This window comes from Lycorma delicatula, chromosome 5 (assembly GCF_047948215.1).
Source record: "Lycorma delicatula isolate Av1 chromosome 5, ASM4794821v1, whole genome shotgun sequence".
Lineage (NCBI taxonomy): Eukaryota > Metazoa > Arthropoda > Insecta > Hemiptera > Fulgoridae > Lycorma > Lycorma delicatula.
The window spans coordinates 49,509,512-49,529,198 of NC_134459.1; the positions used below are offsets into that span (position 1 = coordinate 49,509,512).

At 33.2% G+C, this 19,687-nt stretch overlaps 1 protein-coding gene and 1 long non-coding RNA gene across 3 annotated transcripts in view; one reads left to right on the top strand and one right to left on the bottom strand.

Annotated features, from left to right (window-relative positions):
* Positions 1-19,687, bottom strand: part of sima (HIF-1 transcription factor component sima) — a 238,648-nt gene that overhangs the window by 64,934 nt on the left and 154,027 nt on the right. The window lies entirely within an intron of this gene.
* LOC142324928 (uncharacterized) overlaps positions 6,201-19,687 on the top strand; it is a 39,159-nt gene continuing 25,672 nt past the window's right edge. The window contains exon 1 of one of the 2 annotated variants that reach the window (XR_012756443.1): positions 6,201-6,452. This is a non-coding gene — a long non-coding RNA (uncharacterized LOC142324928). The remainder of the gene's footprint in view (positions 6,453-19,687) is intronic. The other variant, XR_012756442.1, reaches the window with a different exon arrangement.

A 19,687-nucleotide genomic window follows, 5' to 3' on the forward strand; every position in this document is an offset into this window, starting at 1 on the left:
TCGTAAAAAAGAAAAGCAGCCTTAATTTTTTGAATTTTTAAACGTCTTTAAATAATACTTTTTTACTTCTATTAGTTATTATTATCTTTAATTCTGAAAACTCCCATCTATCCGCATAGCCCAGTCAAATTAAGACACAAAAAGGCCATTGAGAGAAATAAATCCCGGAGTTCTTAAAATTGGCACAGTTGTTCCTTGTTACCTAAGTTTGAAGAAAATAAAAAGTCTTGGTGGATGAGCGGTGAGCTCGAGGGAGCCTTTAAAAGTGACGTTTTTTAGTTTTTCGCTCATATCTCCGACAATATCACTCGTAGAGAAAATTGTATACATAAAAATTGAAGCTGACAAAATTTCCTACAAATATCGTTGTGTGCATTTTTGTACAGAAATGCATTTATGCATATTTTACGTAGGAACAACAGCTTCGGAGCAAATATTTTCATATTTACTCAGGACTAGGGTTTATTGCTTTTTCCTTTGTTGGAAACGGTTTCAAACACATGCAATCGTACATAATATGTATATAAAATGAAATCATAGTCAACAGTATTCAAATTAATAGTTTTACAATGAAGCAGATGAACGATGGCCGCGGGAGTGGGGGTTAGCCCCTCACACTTCAGATCTCAAGCTCGGCGTAAATGTGATCGATGGTGGCTTTTTGTTGCATTGCGTTAAGTGGAGTACAGGTTCAACTTTTTCCGTTGTCTTCAACCGGTCTGCGACTTACATAAAGACACTACGGTGAACGCTGCATTGTTGTGTTTGATGGATACACAGACACCGTCAACAGCACAAAACGTGAACAACAACGTCGAAGCACCACAAAGACGGCAGCTGACATTGATTTAATCGAAGGAATGGCAGTGACGGTTTAGTAAGAACACTTCCTTGGTAATGAGAAGAACAAACAAGGCCAAGTTCCTCAGCATGCTGTTTCAGAAAATGATCACCGACGGAATTGAAGCGAGACAGGCTGATGCTGACAATGATTGTACGGTATGGAGTACAAAAAAACAACGTGCAACGAACATGTAGCGGTCATAGGCGAAGACTAGATCTGCTGGTCTTGTTGACAGTACTAGCTGTCGACGAGCATTTTGCAACTCCTTGGAGTTGCAAAAACTCGACTTAGTCGAGAGCATGCTATTCATTCATGGGTTTAGTGGGTGTGACGCTATCTCATCCATCTTCAGGAAAGGCAAGTAAATAATGATCGTGAAATTGTTCGACAGGGACAGCAGCCTCAAAGCCAAATTCAACGTGTTCTACGAGTCCTCTTCAACACCACAGGAGGTCACTGAAGCCGGTAAGCGCATGTTCCTCGCGTTGTACAATGCCCGCGAACAAGATCTCAACACCCACCGATACTTGGCTTTCCTCAATTCAACCACTAAGGTCAAGCCAGGCCTACCGTCCTTGCCACCCACTGGAGGCTCTGCCCGATAACACTCTCACAGAGTGTATCTGCAAGTTCAAAACTGGTTGGGCAAGCACTACCAATTACGGATTGTAGTTGTGGGAAGGGCGTCGATGGAAATCTTCGATCCTTTACGTCCATGGAACCTGCTATCCCTCCCTCCGTCCTCAGCACAATTTTTTGTAATTGTACGACAGACTGTGGGACGTGTTGCGGATGTCGCAAGGCAGGAATCCACTGCACAACAATGTGTGAGAACTGCGAGGGAGCATGCACTAATAATCCTCCAGTAGACAACAAATGCTTAGAGGAAGAAGAGATCGACGACCCTAACGAGATAATTGTTTGATAAATACGACCCTGGCAACATGATTGTTTCTTAATAACGTATAATTTTCATTACCAATATTAATATTAAATATTCATTAAGCATGTCATATAACAATGAAATGTGAATAAATCACGATTTTTGAAAGAACTGTTACTTTCTCAACCCTATAACTCCGAAACAACTAATCCAACGTAAAACGTGCATAGGACCACGTTTGTAGGAAATTTTGTCAACTTCAATTTTCATGTATACAATTTTTCGCTACGAGTGATAGTTTCTGAGACGTAAACGAAAAACTAAAAAGTCACCTTTAAAGGCCCCCCTTCGAATTCATCCCCTTACCATCTACCAGGACTTTTTACTTTCTTCAAATTTAGGTAAAAAGAAACAACTGTGCAAATTTTCAAAATTTCTGGATTTATTTCACTCGATTTGTCTAGTTTTACTGGGCTAACAGTGTATTTTCATCATTAAACATTTATATTCCTCAAAAAATAATCGAGTGTTTGTCTTTAATCTAAAAAAGGATTAAAAGACTAACTGAATAACGCTAATTCACCTATGTTCTTACAAACAAAAAATTAAATTATTTTTTTATTTATTAATCGTGCGGAAGAAGTAAAGATAATATCCCCGTACTTCAAAAATTTTCGCGTCGGTTGAGCGCTAAAATTTAGCGAAGTTGTTACTAAGAGGGCTGTTTCACAAATATCGAGCCGCAAGCCGATTACGCACAACAAATCGGATACGGTCGACGGTCATACTGTCGACCGTACAAATCTGTTGATCACAGTTCAGGGAAACCGGTGGAAATGGATTCACCGAAACGCAAATTCAGATTCCTCAACGAACACAGCAAATAAAATGAAATCAGAACACTGACAACACGAAAAGACAGTTATCCCGGTAATGAGAGAACGTTTACCGGATAACTCTTACCACAATAATCAAGAGGTTGGGAAATAGAATGTTAAATGCAATTATATTTGTTCGTTTTTTTTCTACAACTAATGATGTTTTGGTGTCCATGTGTCTTATTGAATGACTGCGTACGATAATGTGGCAATTTAAAAATTTATAGAACCAGTAACGTCCGATCCCGAATCTACATACTGTAACGGGGCCAGTGTAACGGGTTTCTTACAATTAAGAGAGAGAAAATAAAAAGAAGGAAAGGGGATTCTTCATATAAAACAACAGGTCCGTTTAACACTTTGCTTTTTGTAATACAATCAATGGCACCTCCAAAAGCTCCTGTTCGACTAAAAGGGTTACCCAACCGTAAAAAAAAAACTTATAGAAAAACGTAAGGGCGCGGAGAATGCAAATTACTAACCTTCAATAATCGAAAGGACGATCGAGTACTGGTTCTGCAGGCCAAGAGATATAAATACTACCAGGGACAAGCGGTCAGGGTCAGTAGTTTTGTAAGCCCCAGTTCGGTGCGGCGTGCGATAACAGTAAGCGTGTAGTAACAACGACTGAAGAGTGTGTCACGAGTAGTATTCCGTTTCGGATGATGGGTGAAACATAAACTATTCGGTGAGTTATTTGTAAATGGGAATGAAAGCGACAGTAGTTTATTCGTTCATAAAATGTACGGTAGCTCTTTTGTAAATAATAAAAGTAATACACAGAAAGTGAATTGTATGAATGTTAGGCTTTTCTATCGTTATCTTATCGTTAATACAATATTAGTTTCTAAAACCGTTACAAAGTTTTTGGTAAATTGTATTTACGTATTTATAATTTAATTGTCGTTAAATCTATTTTGTCTTTTTATACTATTTTGTATGTTATATATTTATCTGATATATTTTTAGAGTAATAAATCGTATTTATAAGAAATTTTTACCTTTGTTAGTCTCTCAATATCCTTGTCGAACCGCAAACACGCGACAATACCAAGAAGCCCTTAAGTCACCACCTCTCGAATGAATGTAACATTTCAGTTACGTGCACTGACTTTTCGGGTTCAAGCTGAGCTCCTTATACATTAATATACCGCTTCAATCGATGTAAAGCGCAACAGTCCGTTTCATGTAATGTACGATTTGAATGTATTATTTCTTCGAAAGTGAATATAGTTATTTCTCTCCATCATTTGTTCATCTTAAAAACTGTTCGCATTTTTTAAACCTCACCGCTTAATTTTAAACATTTCTTGTTACATTATATTTCGAATACTTGTAATTTACATTTTATTATCTTCTAGAATGAAAGTTGAAAGTAGTTAAAACAAAAAACTAATAATGAGCTTTAGCATCAAAAATTGTTACAAGTTTCCGCGAACATAGAAGCTCTAAAAAGAAAATGTCGTCTACGTATAAAAAATAAGCCTCACTGGCCAATTAAAGAGCAGAAATTTCCTTCCTGAAGACTGAAGACGACTGTTATATTCATAAGAGATCTGACGAAAGAAAATAGGTCCACACATGCTGGTATATTTGTATCGAAATTAAAAAAAATAATAATATCTTTTTTATCTTATATCTCTAATAATATTTTCAGGGAAGGAGGCCCGTCTTTTTATACATGTATTTAAGCATAGATGTCCATCGAGATATTTTTCCGGTTTCGGCTTTGTTAGTTTTCTAATTTCTCTCGTGTGTTAAATTTTCTTTTTATCTAACGCATACATACAAAAAAGAGAAAAAACCCACCTCATTACGTAATTAATGCCGATTAACAAATATACCTAGGGTTGATAGGAAGGGAGCTCCGAGAAAAAAATTTCGAAATGTCTTCTACAAAATTTGTTACGTGTTATTTTTGTTTCCCAAAAGATTTAATTTGCTAAAATCTTAAAGGCCGTGTAAATTAAAAATTCATCCTTAAGCGACAACAGAAAAACGTAAGCAAATTGTAATAATCGGCATTTCGTGGCAGTAATGCAATAAATGCAGGAAAATAAATCTGTAGACCTGTATACCGAATTCATGAGGATTCGGTACATAAGAAAGCACTAATTCGTAATTCTGTGTCGTCATAGCCGATCAAGTATCCCTCACTTATCCCTTCAATGGTGCCGAATCGAACAGAATTTGGATTATGGAAGATTTACTCCGAGGATTAAGTCCACTATTTCAAATGGAATTGTCAATAGACTGCAGTGAACTCAAAACTGTACAATCTACCTCATAAAGAGATATGAACGCCGAACAAAACGGGGTAGAACGAACATGAATCACGTTCAAACAGCTTTTTTTAAGGCTTGATGACATCACTACAAAAGCTTAAAGCTTGCGCGTGGGATATGGAAATGGAATTTTGAAGCGTACGAAAAACGCCATGCCTGACCGGGATTCGAACCCGGGACCTCCGGATTTTAATATTTAATTTCTCCTACAGGTAGCTGAAGAAGAATTACCGCTATGATCTTTGCGGGCTGTGATAAACTATCAGTCTCATCGTATCTTAACCGGCGATCTCTGGGTAATGGCCATCTAATTCCCAACTATTCGGAACTGTTATCGCCTTACTGAACTCGGTAATCGAAAAAATGCCGGCAACGTCGTACATCACCCTTCTGAGTACACTCAATAAATCCTGCGCGGCTTTAAACAAAAATAATTTGTTTCGGTTTCGAATTTCGGCCGCAGCCAAGCACTTTTCCATCGTCTTCTTGACTAACCCGGTACAAAAAGATTACCCACGGTACACATATAACGCATAACCTATTCGTAAAGGACGGCTACACTCGCCTATGAGGACATGCAAAAAAACCATTTGTTTTTAGGACGCTGAACTTAGCCGACAAGAATTCCTTACATCCGGAAATCCACAAAAAGGAGAGACCGACCTTTTTATAATTAAGTTTGCAAAGATGGCAATCAGATTTTGACGTACTTAGGTTACAAATTTAAATAATGAACCGTCTGAAAAAACTACAAAGGACAGAAATTAACAGGTATTTCTCACCATAATAATGATAAGAATGCCGTATACAGTATTACATTGACCGATTAAGTTCGCGGTCGTACAAACAAAATAAGGTATAATATTTTACCAAGGCAATCTACGAGTAAATAAATCGTAAGTCTTCTCTAAATATAGGCAAAGTACTCGAACACGGTTATGTTATATTATTCTATTATCTGCCTGTGAAGTTACGATGGAGGGGGCAAAATAGCTACGTGAGACGAAAGCCGTAATCCGAATAAAATAAAGATACCCTATATCTCAATGCGATGCGTCACCTTCTGTACGCATTAGTGCGTGCGAGTTTAAATACTCTTATTTAATCTATATAGCCTAACACACGACAAATGAACCGTGACTGTCGTATTATATACCGACCGGTGCAACGTAGAAGCTTTGTGGACATTCGTAACAGTTAAATAGTCACAAGTTTACAGTACACGAGTCCCGAGTCACGTAGCACGTCGTCGAAAGCCGTGCAAGATGAAATGTTGACCTCTTGCTCCTTCTTTCTCTCTCTCTCCCACGACTATCAGGTGACAAAACCGACAACGCTTCCAGCACGGAGAACATACTCGTTATAAACGAACGTCCCTCGTCGCATTCACTCTTTCGCTCACGACGGACCAATCGGTACTATCGCGTTCCAGATATAAGTGCGTTCAACGGTTCACATTCAACTCCTTTATAGCTAGGCGAGTTAACAGTTTCTCAAAGTGTCATATAGTGTCAATTGATCAAATCAAAATTACCAATTTTAGATCTACATCATTCGAACAAGTAAGTACACTTACATCCAATTTATTAATTTAAACACACTTCCCATCGTGATAAGACGCGGACAGAAAAGTTTTCTCATTATTAAATAACATCCACACGCTTAATATGTATATTTATTTGCGATAGGACATCATTTTTTTTTTTAGATAACTTCAAAATTGATGATACAATGTTAAATAAATAATGTATAATTTACTTTTTCTTCTGCTAATATCAACTGGATATTTTTGTAAAACGATCACAAATTATACGAGCAAGCAGAAAACAGGAAATAAATTTGATTTTTTTATAATTCAAGGACTCGTGGACCGCTCATAAATTATTTTTCAAAATCCAAAAACTTATTGATGAATTCTTTTTATGTTAACTATTTTACGTCAATGTATGTTTATTAAAAAATTATGACGGCTGTAAAAATGTACATTTTACACCCGCTGATTAACCAGCTAATAGTATTTTAAAGAAAAAATGCATGCGGAGTACAACTCCCTTGAATTACGTAAAATTCTTTTAAGTCGGGTAAAAACAAAAACAAAACATAAATAATTTATTTTCTGTATCAAAGTCTTGACGATTTTCCTTAAATATAGGAAGTGGTAAAATTTATTGTTGGTATTTATTCAATAATGTGTTCGTTACTATAACCTTACTTCGATATTAAATTAATTTCAGCTTTAACTCCGTTAAAGTATTTGTTCTAAGCACTCGGCAACTTTTGTTATAAGTTTAATATACTTTAATAAATGTTCAACATTCAATAGAATGCCGCAATATTCTTTCATTTTTTTATCGGTTTAGTAATTTAAGTCCGTTTTCTAAATTTTGCGTTTCACGGTTTTTTTAACAATAATTACAATATTTTTTTCACAGCGCGGGAAATGTTCGTAATACTCTGTGTTAATTAAATTAAATGTAATACCTAGATGACTATATCAGTATAAACTTATTTACTTCCTTTTTATTTTCTAAATGTTTCGTAAACTAATGACTTAAGCGGGAAAAAAATACAAGTACAAATTAAAATTATACCAAATTTCTGATAATCTGAGACGTACCGGATCCGATTTGGTGCATCAGTGATGGAGATCGAATTTTTTCGCCCAAAAAGCGTACTTTTCTATCATTTTGCAAACGCTAGCATTTTTCGCAATTATTTGAAAACTAAAGCGTCCTAAGCAAAAAAATAACTTCTTAAAATAAATATTTTCAAATTCCCTTTAATTTAAGAACAGTGAAATTTTGAGTTGTAAATTACCCAAGAACAGACTAAAAATTCGCAAACCCTGAAATAAATTAATAATGTTAATTACTTTGTCAAAATGCAATCCATTAAAGACCATTATTAGTATTGCTTTTTAAAAGTTTCAAGTGTCCGATTCAGTGCTCTACGTATATTAAAGAAACACTTTTAACTTTAAAAAAATCAATTTTTCATGAAAAAACTGATACATATACGGTAAATATTAAAGTTTAAAACAAAAATGAAAATTTGCTACTCATCCATAAAGTTCAGACACTTTTTAAACACTGTCTGCTGGATTAAAAAAAGGAATGATAGAACAGACTTTATTAAAATAACACTTTATCAGTCAATTTCTGACCGTACTGAATGCGACTCCAATTTTCGCTAAAATCTATATTTTCGAAAAAAAGAAAAAACTTTTTTTGTTTTTGCTTTTTTTCACTCTTTTTAAGAGTGAATTATAGCGGTGAAGTTGCAAATATTTTTGATGAATTCTAGAGAGACGTAACTTTGCTAATCGTTTGAACAGAATTCCCATTAACGGAATGGAATGCAAAGTTGGCGGGAGTTTACTCCCTACTTATCGCAGAACCTGGACAGAGTCCCTTGCTGCTGGATGATTCTAATCGGGCTTGTGTTTTTAAAAGGGTTATTTTATATCGCGGGTCTAATTTTTCAAGTTTTGTGTATTATTATTTTAGTGAATTTAAGACGGATTTAGTTGCATTCCAATCCGTTGTTGAACCAGCGTTATCGAACCCATTTTATGGGCCGACCGCGGAAGGCTAGGCTTATGAAGCCTGTCCTCCCGACGTAATTCCCCTTCAGACCGTCTACTGAAGTCCTTTCGGTGCTAACGCTTAATAGGCTAGCAGGAATACGCCACAACGGGGCACTAACTTTTATGGAGGGAGCAATGCGTCCCCTTTTCCGGAGGAGTCGCAATTGCTGATTTGTGTTAATTTTTTTTTTTTGTAAGTTTTTAGAGGAAGGGTTATATAGAAGCTCTTCATCCGCTTCTGCTATGGCTGCCCTTCAGAACGCATCTCTGCTGGGCTCTGTTCCGGACTCCAGTCCGTGATGTTGAGACGAGTAGTGGGTCTTCCTTCTTCTCCCATTAACGATAATGATAGTATTTCTGTTCTCCATAAAGCGAAATTTTCTGGTCTTTTATTTGATGACGAATTCTGTTGGGATGAAATTGATTTCGTTTGAAATAAAATTATGTCGTACTATTTTGCTTAGAAGCGCCTTAATAAAAACTAAGTTGTCGTTATTATTAAATATTTGTTAGGTTTACGTAAAATCCCGTCTGAAGTGAAGAATGTCCTCTTTTGGGGCTCCCTTAAAATACCAGAACTTTTTTTTTCAAGATACAAAAAAAGTTTTCAGATCAATGTTCCGCAACCATAATTACGAATCGCGTAGAGCGATGCCTAGAAAATTATTAATCTTAAAAAATCTACACCTCTATCAAATCAGACGACAGAACTGTTTTCGTGTGACATAACACAATACTTTGACTTAACGACAAAAAACCTTGTTACGATTACGTTGCCATTTCTAATAAATTACCGAATCATTTTAAAAAAATCTTCCCGTCAGTTTATTTAAATTACAATTTAAAGATTTTCATTTACAGAAACAATATCACCCTGTCGATTAATTTTTAAGTAATACTAAGTTAACGTTTAATTAACTGCATCGTATTCAACGTATACAATAGGTGTACTCGAATAATTTTCATTAACGCCTTCTAACTTTGATTTATTTTTTATATTTAGTATAAGGTATTTACCTAAACATTATTTCACGTGTTTATATACTACAAAATTGATACGGAGTTTAATTAAATATACTTTTTATTTTGTAATAAGATGTATTCAATGATGCTGGTGGGAATGATTTAGGTTTTACCACTGTTTTTCTTTATTCAACCAGACAAATACTGGGGCAATATCTTTTTTTACCCGTGGATAAATATATTTAACAATTCCAAACGCGATCTATATATAATTTATTATGTGCGTGAGGGGATTCTAAGAGAAAATTTTGATTAGTATTAAAACGTATAACATTTAAAAAGAAAAGGAACAAATATAACGGAATTTAGTAAAAGATCGAAAAATGAAATCACTCTCGATAGGTTGTCACAACTTAATCGAATTGAAGACATCAATTCGTCTTCGAAGGACGCCGAACGGATTAAAAAGTATTTTAATTTGGATCCTTTAGAAAAGTAAATAGATTGAAATGGCCACAAGCATTGTAATCAAAATGAACGAAAAATAATTAACCTAAATGGTAAATCGCATTACGCCATCGCAAATTCAGATTTTCGATCAAAGGCCTAAAACTGAATACCCCGACTGTAGTGCCGTAAAACCATAAACACACTGTCAGCCTACAGTCTAGTCACTAGAAGACCAGAAATGTAGTTCATTATCATAATTATTATTATTATTATTAAGAATTATTTTTATTTTATTGAAAAGTTTAGTTAGGTTTCTGTCCGGTTTTTTGTTGTTAAATGATTCACACAATGTAAGGAATATTTATCCAATTAATTAGTCACTTTATTCCGTTAATTAAATTTATAGGATGGTATAATTACGTGATTTTTTTCAGCGATGCGTGCGCGTGAGTGTGTTGAATATTTTACATACATACTTATACATTCAGCCTTCAAGCAGTAAATAAATCACACAATGAGTAATAATATTTGAAAACAGAGAGCTTTCCTTTAACACACTTAAAAAAAATTACTCCGTCAAAAATTACACTTAGAAACGGTCGGGACATATCGCTAGCCGAATATACACTTTGGTACCCTGAGTTATGTAACCGAATTAATTCTGCCGGCTAGATCTTGCATCCCCATTCGATGAAGAGATGTTCTGACTTACGATAAATTTTACAAATTTTTTTTTTTGACAACTTTAAATTTTTAATATTTATCAATCGAATACCAAATTTCGCATAACAAATACGAACAGTCCAGCTACAATTTATATTTACAGACGCACGAGTGTTACTGTAAACGGCCATTTAAAAATATATTCGAAAAAATATTACTTTAAAATTGATAAGAGAAATGTAATTCTATAATTTAATTAAACCGAGATAAATTTTAAATTCGTCAAATCATCAAATATTTATAATTATATAAAATTTAAGCTTTACAATTTCATCATTCAGTGAATTTCAAACGCGTAGTTGACGGTAAGAAATTAGTATGAATACAAAGCAACACATGCAAATTGTTTAATATATTTTAAATTTAATATACTTACTAAGTAGTGTTAGAACAAATGTTTTTCGACAACCATAATTTTTTACTCCAGGAGAATAAGTCAAATCTTAAGTTAAAAAAAAACTAAAACACGGAAAATGATACTTCTGTGTCTTTGGTAAATATTTTAGAATTTTTGCTTAGATGCACCTTTGTGTCAGGGAATTAATGTCTACGATTGTTGGGAAACAATCGATTAAATCAACAAAATTTGTTAATTTTTTTTACAGTACTATTACCGACTGACTGTAAAAGGATTTACCCGTTCTAGCCGAATCAATAGATTTTAACATCGGAAAAATTTACTACAGCAAATAAATTGTTGGAATGGGTTCGGAATAAACAAATAAATAGTTAATCGTAATCGCTCATGTTCGCTAGGGCACGATTTTATTCTACACACTTTTCCGAAATCATTCCAATTATTTATTTGCTGTAGTGAATTTTTTCGAGGTTAAGACTTTTTTGAGTCTCTGTTGACTCAGCTATTTCCAAGAATAACAAGGATAAAGTGGCATTCTTACACGGAATTAGAAATAATTTCTTCACTGTCGCCTTCTTCACCGATTCGAATATATCGTACCGTTTCACCACCCCAAATTCCTCCATTATTTTGAGGCTTAGAAACGACGGCCGCACTTAACCACTGTTCACCACAGAGAATAGCTGTTTAGAAGCAATTATCACAGTCAGAGAAGTTGATTGTGACTAGTATTATTTTTACTTCAAAATTTTTATTTATATCAATAACGAGGAACCGAGACAAAGAAATAAAACGTTGTACCCCTCTCGTTGGAAAATAGTGAACGCATACGGACATATATGCATCCACACCGCACGATATGGAAAACTGACTAATTTTTTTACACTTTAATAGTAAGTATGAAAATAAGAAATTTAATAACTACAACGTAGTAAGCGGGTGCAGAAAACTGTTCTATAAATTCAGAATCCCTGAATTAATTTAATGGTAATGCCACTAAGAATGATTTAATATGCTCTAGCCGAATCGTTATCAAATAGGTCGTCGTTCGGATATCTATGTGAGGCGAGGCATCCTCTAATTTTGTCAGTAAATTCTTCATTAATAATATTTTAAGTAAACCGTATCTTTATCCGACCGGATCAATCTATTAACTCTTTCGTGTTAATTTTTTTTTTTTTAGTTTATTTTTAAAATTTTTATGAATTAAATTTTGTTAGGGTGAATAATTTGAAATACGTCAAAAATTAGATTATAAAAATAAAACGTTATTTAATTTCTAATTTACTCATTCCTACGCAAATAGACATCCTAAAAAGAATAACTAAGCTTAAGTGATGAAATAGCACCATCTCCCAATAATTTTATAATTAATTTATTTAATTTTGTTTAATTATTATTATTATTTTTAACTATATTTAATTTTATAATTAAACAAAACCTCGAATTTTGTGATTTTTCATTACAAAAAAAAAAGACGTAAACAAATAAATAATAAAGTTGACCAAATAAACGTTTAATAACGTAATTCACACTAAAAGTAGGACGTGAAAAAAGTAACTTTATTTTATCCGTATGAATATATTTTAAAACTATATATATAAACAAAACGGTTAACCGGTTCACCGTTTAAAAAACCCAACTGACCGAAAACGATCTAGGAAGATTTCAGAAATACAATTAACTTTATTAAACTTTTTCGGAAAAATTAAGCGGTAGGAAATTTTACAAATTACAAATAGGCTTAAATCTCAAATAATAATCAGCGTTAATTACTTATCATTTTCCTAAAATCGTTATTTAAAACAAATACGAAAACTCGACCCATATTTATTTAGGTATCTCTTTATAAAGAATGCAATCGTACCAATTATTAAATATTTTTTCATTTCTATCTTTTTAAAAATAAGAAACAATAACTGCGCTACAAATTTTTAAAAATAAATACTTTTGTATGTTTTTAAATATCGATTTTTGAAGTCGCCGTCAAATCAAAAACAACCCACAAATTCACTAACTCTTAATTTGACGCCGATTTCAAAAAGTCGAAATTTAAGAAATTGAAAAAAAATATTTTTCAAAATAAACAACATCGCAATAAATTCCAGGTTTTTAAATGTAATTTTTAAATTTCATTGTTTTTTTTTTTATTTTAAGTACAAATAGGAAAACTCAACGACAGAGCTGTCTATACCATAAAAAACCGTTTACAAGAAAGGCAGGGTCAAAAAACCTTAGCCTCGTTAAAATAACGAAAGAAATTCAGAAATTATATTAAGAAATTCTAGCCAGAACATGTATTATTATCGTTTTATTCTGAGTTTTCCGGTAAAATTTCCTTAAAGTTTCCACGATGTCACTTTGAATATGAGAATTAAATCGCGGGTTATACGTCAATACTATGAAAAACGACCTGCTTCATGATTTTGCTCCTCATCTATTTAATTCGGAGACAAAAGAGAAAGACACGGTTTTACTAAACCGCTCGAAAGAAAAAGAATCTTCGAAGGTGTATATATTATTTAAATATTTTTTAGGAAAAGAATTAGGTACTAAATTATTTTTACAAACGCTCGAGGCCAAATGAAACTGCTCTACGAAGATAAATAATAGTAGAGGCGATCACCCTTAAATAATAACAATAATATGACGTAAAATATTTAATGTGTACAATATAATTAATTAAAATACAATCTGCAACTTGACTGTTAATTAATTATTCATTAGGAAAAAAATGTTAAAAATCTGCAATTAAATATTACCAATAACATTAATTGCTATTATTAAAATTATTATTATCATCACCGTTTAATATTTCTGTAGGACAGTGTTACACATGAACGTGAACACAACTGATTCAAACATATAACCTAAGTAACTTGTATAAAAGAAAAAAAAATTAGCGTTAATAAATAATACGTCAAGTGAAACCTTGATCTGTTACGATAGCCTGTAGCCCTCGGACCCCACGACCTTCAATGTAATCCAACTTATACACACATACACATGCACCTATGTACGTATATATATATATATATATATATATATATATATATATATATATATATATATATAGAGAGAGAGAGAGAGAGAGTGTGTGTGTGTTAAAGAGAAGCGCATCCAATAGTGTGAATCCAATTTTTATGAGAGTAGTATACTCTCATAAAAATCCTAAAATCCATGAATAGCAGTAATGATGCGAAAAACGTTGGCTTTATTTTTGGAGGATCCGTACAAATTCTCAGATACAAGTTTTAAAATTCTGAAACGGTGGTATTTAGAAACATTAAAACTTTACTAGGCGAATCTACGTATTTAAGTAAATAATCCGACTACACGTTCATTAATTGACGATTTTCATTCAAAATTTTAACAGCAACTTAAAGAAAAATATACGCCGTTTATCGTCGAAAAATACCATACGTATATCTTAATAAACGTCGACCTAAACAACAACAATCTTCAGTTTCAATTGGAAAGTGAAATTTTAAAAAACTATTTCGCTCACCTCATACGGTTTCTATGAAAATTCGTATAGGCGGATTTATTAAAATATATTAATATAGTTTATATTAGAAGACAAATCGGAAAAATTTTCCAAAATTCTCCCTATCTTGATAAAATTTAATGACTGGAAATTTACAGGCAATTTCATATAATCAGGACGACAAATTTTTGCGCGGATTCCACTACCGACTGAACGCATTTATCGTACGAACTTGAACAGTTTGTAAGAGAATATGCTACGGAATATTTTTGGCATGTAAAAATTCCAAACCGGATCGCGTTACGAATCTAGCAGTACGCGAATGCAACAACCTACTTCAGAAGTTGCGAATTTGTAAACAGCCGAAAATGTTAATTTTTATTCCAAGTTAAACTATTTGAACGATAATAGGATGTAAAATATAATGTGGGCCTAATAGGAAAGGGACAATGACTGTAGGAAGCAAAAAAAAAAACAAGAAGAAAAAATGACCTAATAAAGATTCGAGATCTATATTTTATACCCCGATTAACCATTTGTCGGACCACTGTTCAGAACCGAACGGAGCGATTAGAGTATTGTACTAATACCTGATGTGAAACAAACACAACGAATATACCGGTTAACCGATTTTAGGATAGAACAAACGACCAAATTATAGGTAATTACATCCTATGCGATCAAAGCTCCACACACGATCAAGATGCACTGATTTACAAAGTTTTTGTGCGCACTAGCGGAAAGAGCATTACTTTACTTCTTTAGGAAAATTATGTGTAGAGTGTACTGCACTATAATACTTCTGTAAATTAACTTATTTACTAGATTAATTAATATAAAAAGGCTTTCACTGGAATTTCATATATACAATTCACACTGATTAGCGGCGATGTAGTTACCTAAATAACCACGATTAAAACGTATTTTGAAAAAAAAAACTACTTTATTATTTTTATATATTACTATATTACTTTATTATTTTTATTTATTATTTTTAATAAATTTCTATAAATATTATGATAAAATATGCCTCTTTACCTTATTAAGAAACATTCTTTTAGATACACCGACTTTTTTCTTACTTAAAAAGAAAAAAAGGGACAGAATTTTTTTTATTAAGTTCACAAAGATAGATTATACAAACTGGTGTGTAATATTTATGAAAAAGGGGAATTTCCGTCAGACTTCAAAAAAAGTGTTATAGTCATGATACCGAAGAAAGCAGGGGCAGATAAATGTGAAGAATACAGAACAATTAGTTTAATTAGTCATGTATCAAAAATCTTAACTAGAATTCTATACAGAAGAATTGAGAGGAGAGTGGAAGAAGTGTTAGGAGAAGACCAATTTGGTTTCAGGAAAAGTATAGGGACAAGGGAAGCAATTTTAGGCCTCAGATTAAGAGTAGAAGGAAGATTAAAGAAAAACAAACCAACATACTTGGCGTTTATAGACATAGAAAAGGCATTCGATAACGTAGACTGGAATAAAATGTTCAGCATTTTAAACAAATTAGGGTTCAAATACAGAGATAGAAGAACAATTGCTAACATGTACAGGAACCAAACAGCAACAGTAATAATTGAAGAACATAAGAAAGAAGCCGTAATAAGAAAGGGAGTCCGACAAGGATGTTCCCTATCTCCGTTACTTTTTAATCTTTACATGGAACTAGCAGTTAATGATGTTAAAGAACAATTTAGATTCGGAGTAACAGTACAAGGTGAAAAGATAAAGATGCTACGATTTGCTGATGATATAGTAATTCTAGCCGAGAGTAAAAAGGATTTAGAAGAAACAATGAACGGCATAGATGAAGTCCTACGCAAGAACTATCGCATGAAAATAAACAAGAACAAAACAAAAGTAATGAAATGTAGTAGAAATAACAAAGATGGACCACTGAATGTGAAAATAGGAGGAGAAAAGATTATGGAGGTAGAAAAATTTTGTTATTTGGGAAGTAGAATTACTAAAGATGGAGGAAGCAGGAGCGATATAAAATGCCGAATAGCACAAGCGAAACGAGCCTTCAGTCAGAAATATAATTTGTTAACATCAAAAATTAATTTAAATGTCAGGAAAAGATTTTTGAAAGTATATGTTTGGAGTGTCTCTTTATATGGAAGTGAAACTTGGACAATCGGAATATCTGAGAAGAAAAGATTAGAAGCTTTTGAAATGTGGTGCTATAGGAGCATGTTAAAAATCAGATGGGTGGATAAAGTGACAAATGAAGAGATATTGCGGCAAATAGATGAAGAAAGAAGCATTTGGAAAAACATAGTTAAAAGAAGAGACAGACTTACAGACCACATACTAAGGCATCCTGGAATAGTCGCTTTAATATTGGAAGGACAGGTAGAAGGAAAAAATTGTGTAGGCAGGCCACGTTTGGAATATGTAAAACAAATTGTTAGGGATGTAGGATGTAGAGGGTATACTGAAATGAAACGACTAGCACTAGATAGGGAATCATGGACAGCTGCATCAAACCAGTCAATCAAATGACTTAAGACAAAAAAAAAAAATTCACAAAGTCATATTATTTCCGAAGATGCATTTTTAAGATGTATCTCAGTCAATTTTGAAGATCTACGGTTGACGATTTGCGCTGAACTTACTAAAAACATTATACTCCCCCGACCGATAGATAACAGCATTTAAAAAAGTGAATCTTCATTTAACACAAATATAAAAATTAACTTAACAATTTATTATCTTTCAAAAACGTAAAACCGACAAAATAAGTTTCTTTTCATATGTTTAACGTTTCTAGAAATCGATCGAGGAAAAATAGTTCAAAATATTTATTTTTATGAGAAAATGTTAAAAAGCGGGATATAAATCTATAAAGTATTTAAATCGATTTTGAACGGACCATCGATATCAATTCAAATTAGACATTACAGTATACTCGGAAACGAGGATATATTTAGTGTCACACAGTACTAGAAAAAGTAGACCAAGGTTAGAGACCTGTTACGCACATAGGCGATTCATGATGTACGCACTTACTACACGAACGATCGGCCTTCAAAATGTTGTACGCACGTATAAAAAAATAAAAACGGGGCACCCTTTGCAATAACACCATTCCACACCCGTACTAAGTACTTTCACTTTCAAATAAACCATAAGTAAACGTAAAACTTGAACTCTATGAAACGCATTAATTAAAAATTAATCCGATAAAAATAAATTAATATAACTTGGTAATTGCAATTCCTCTTGTAACTAGTATAAATTAGAAACTTAAACTCCAGGTAAATAGAGAAAAAAAATATGCACGAACCAGATAATTATTTTTGATCTAAAGCGGACTACTACGGCGTTACTTTTAGAAAACTCTTAATAAATGTAAAATCTCTTCCCGTACCCGTCAAACAATTTCTTTCCAAGTTTGACTTTTTAGGGAAAATGTTATTTCACATGCCGACGATGTCGGTTTCAAATAACTTGGCCGACTGGCTGACAATCTAATAATAAATCGGCATAACCGAACACAAACAGACCGGGAGAGCGACAATGAAAACAAGCAATCGATAAATTCCCTCCATGTTTGTAATACTCTAGGGTATGATTTATTCAAAGGGATAAAATAGTATGGAGCTCTCTTAAGTACGTAGAACAAATGACCGATGCTGGATGAACGGCTGAAGTTAAAAATAAAAAAGAATTTAACCGGGCGGCAAGGGTCTACTACCCTTGCCGCCAATAAACATACTCCGCCGGGCGTAAAAATGGATTCTATGAAAATACGGGATTCAATAATTCAAAACCCTAATAAAAGGAATCTTAAAACTATCGTGCCTAAATTTATTACAATTTTAAATACAGAGCATTAATCAAAGTTTAAATTAACGTCGATATCTATAGGCGCGGATTGTTATTACTAATATATTTGCTGGAACGATTAACGCCATACGTACAAGCGCACACATCCCTGCAACGTTTTAAGTCAAATTTAAATCGATAATACCACGGGCTGAAACAATCACAAAGCGGTATTAAATTCAAAAAGTTTTCGTCTCCATCTTTGGTATGAATGCAAATATATACCGAACGGTAATAAGCATACTAAACCCTTTAGAAGCCATTAAAATACAATAATCTATTGATTTACTTATACAGTGTCTCATAAGTTTCCACACACAGGAAAAGTGTTATCAGTAAACGATACAAAATACAAATAATCTCGAGGAACGTATCACTGACGACATTACAAGAATAAGTATCATAACGCTTTGCTAAGCACAGCTGGAGTTATGCTCTGCTTAGATGATTTATGTTTTCTACCTTTTCCCGATACACTGTGGCCTTCATAAAAAAAAATGTTTATTTTTCCTACGTGTGGACTTCAGTAGTAGAGAACACGCATTGAAATGTTTCCAAAACAATGGTAGTAGTTATATATAGAATATTATATAAATAAAAATTTTTTCATAAAAAAGTATTTATCTTTCTACATGTGGAAACTTATGGGTTTTCTCACCCAGTAGATAAATTGGAACCTACTTACATAAGTTAACACCTTTGTCAAAAACGTTACTTAACAACATACCGGTCCATTTCTTGGGTTTGTCAACTATACTGCCGATGACCAAAATAACGCCATCATAAATGCCACCAAAAGGAAGTAAACTGCCTTAGAGAAGGTGACAAAACATAATATATCTCGCTCATCTGCTCGAAATGTATCAGGCCTAGCTTAACCAGCCTGCTTCTTGATGCCTATTCCCGGCTGCCGTACTTCAGATGAGTTCTAATTAATAACGCATAATGGTGCGGTGATCTGCGAGTTAAATGAATTAACAGGTAGGCTCATTATATTATATTACACAAACGAGGGATACAATTGCTAATATAAACACCTACTAAAAAAAAAAATGCACTAGATATACAGAAACTTTTGGAGTATATAAACTGATCAAACCTTAGCTGTATAACATTTAAAATTTTATGAGGAATATACAAGTATAGAAATTAACAAAGTTTCATAAACCAAACCGGCATTTAAACAAACTCAACAATAAAAACAAAAAAATACTTTTGATATTTCATAGGCTAAACATAATGAATCTAATGAGATGGCAATCCAATAATTATTTAATAAACAAAATAACAAATTTGCCAAAAGCATATCTGTTACTTTTTTAATGCTGTTTTGCTTCGGGTCATCGCAATAAGGATGTTTAAGCGATATGAAACTGTCATCCATACTTTAAAA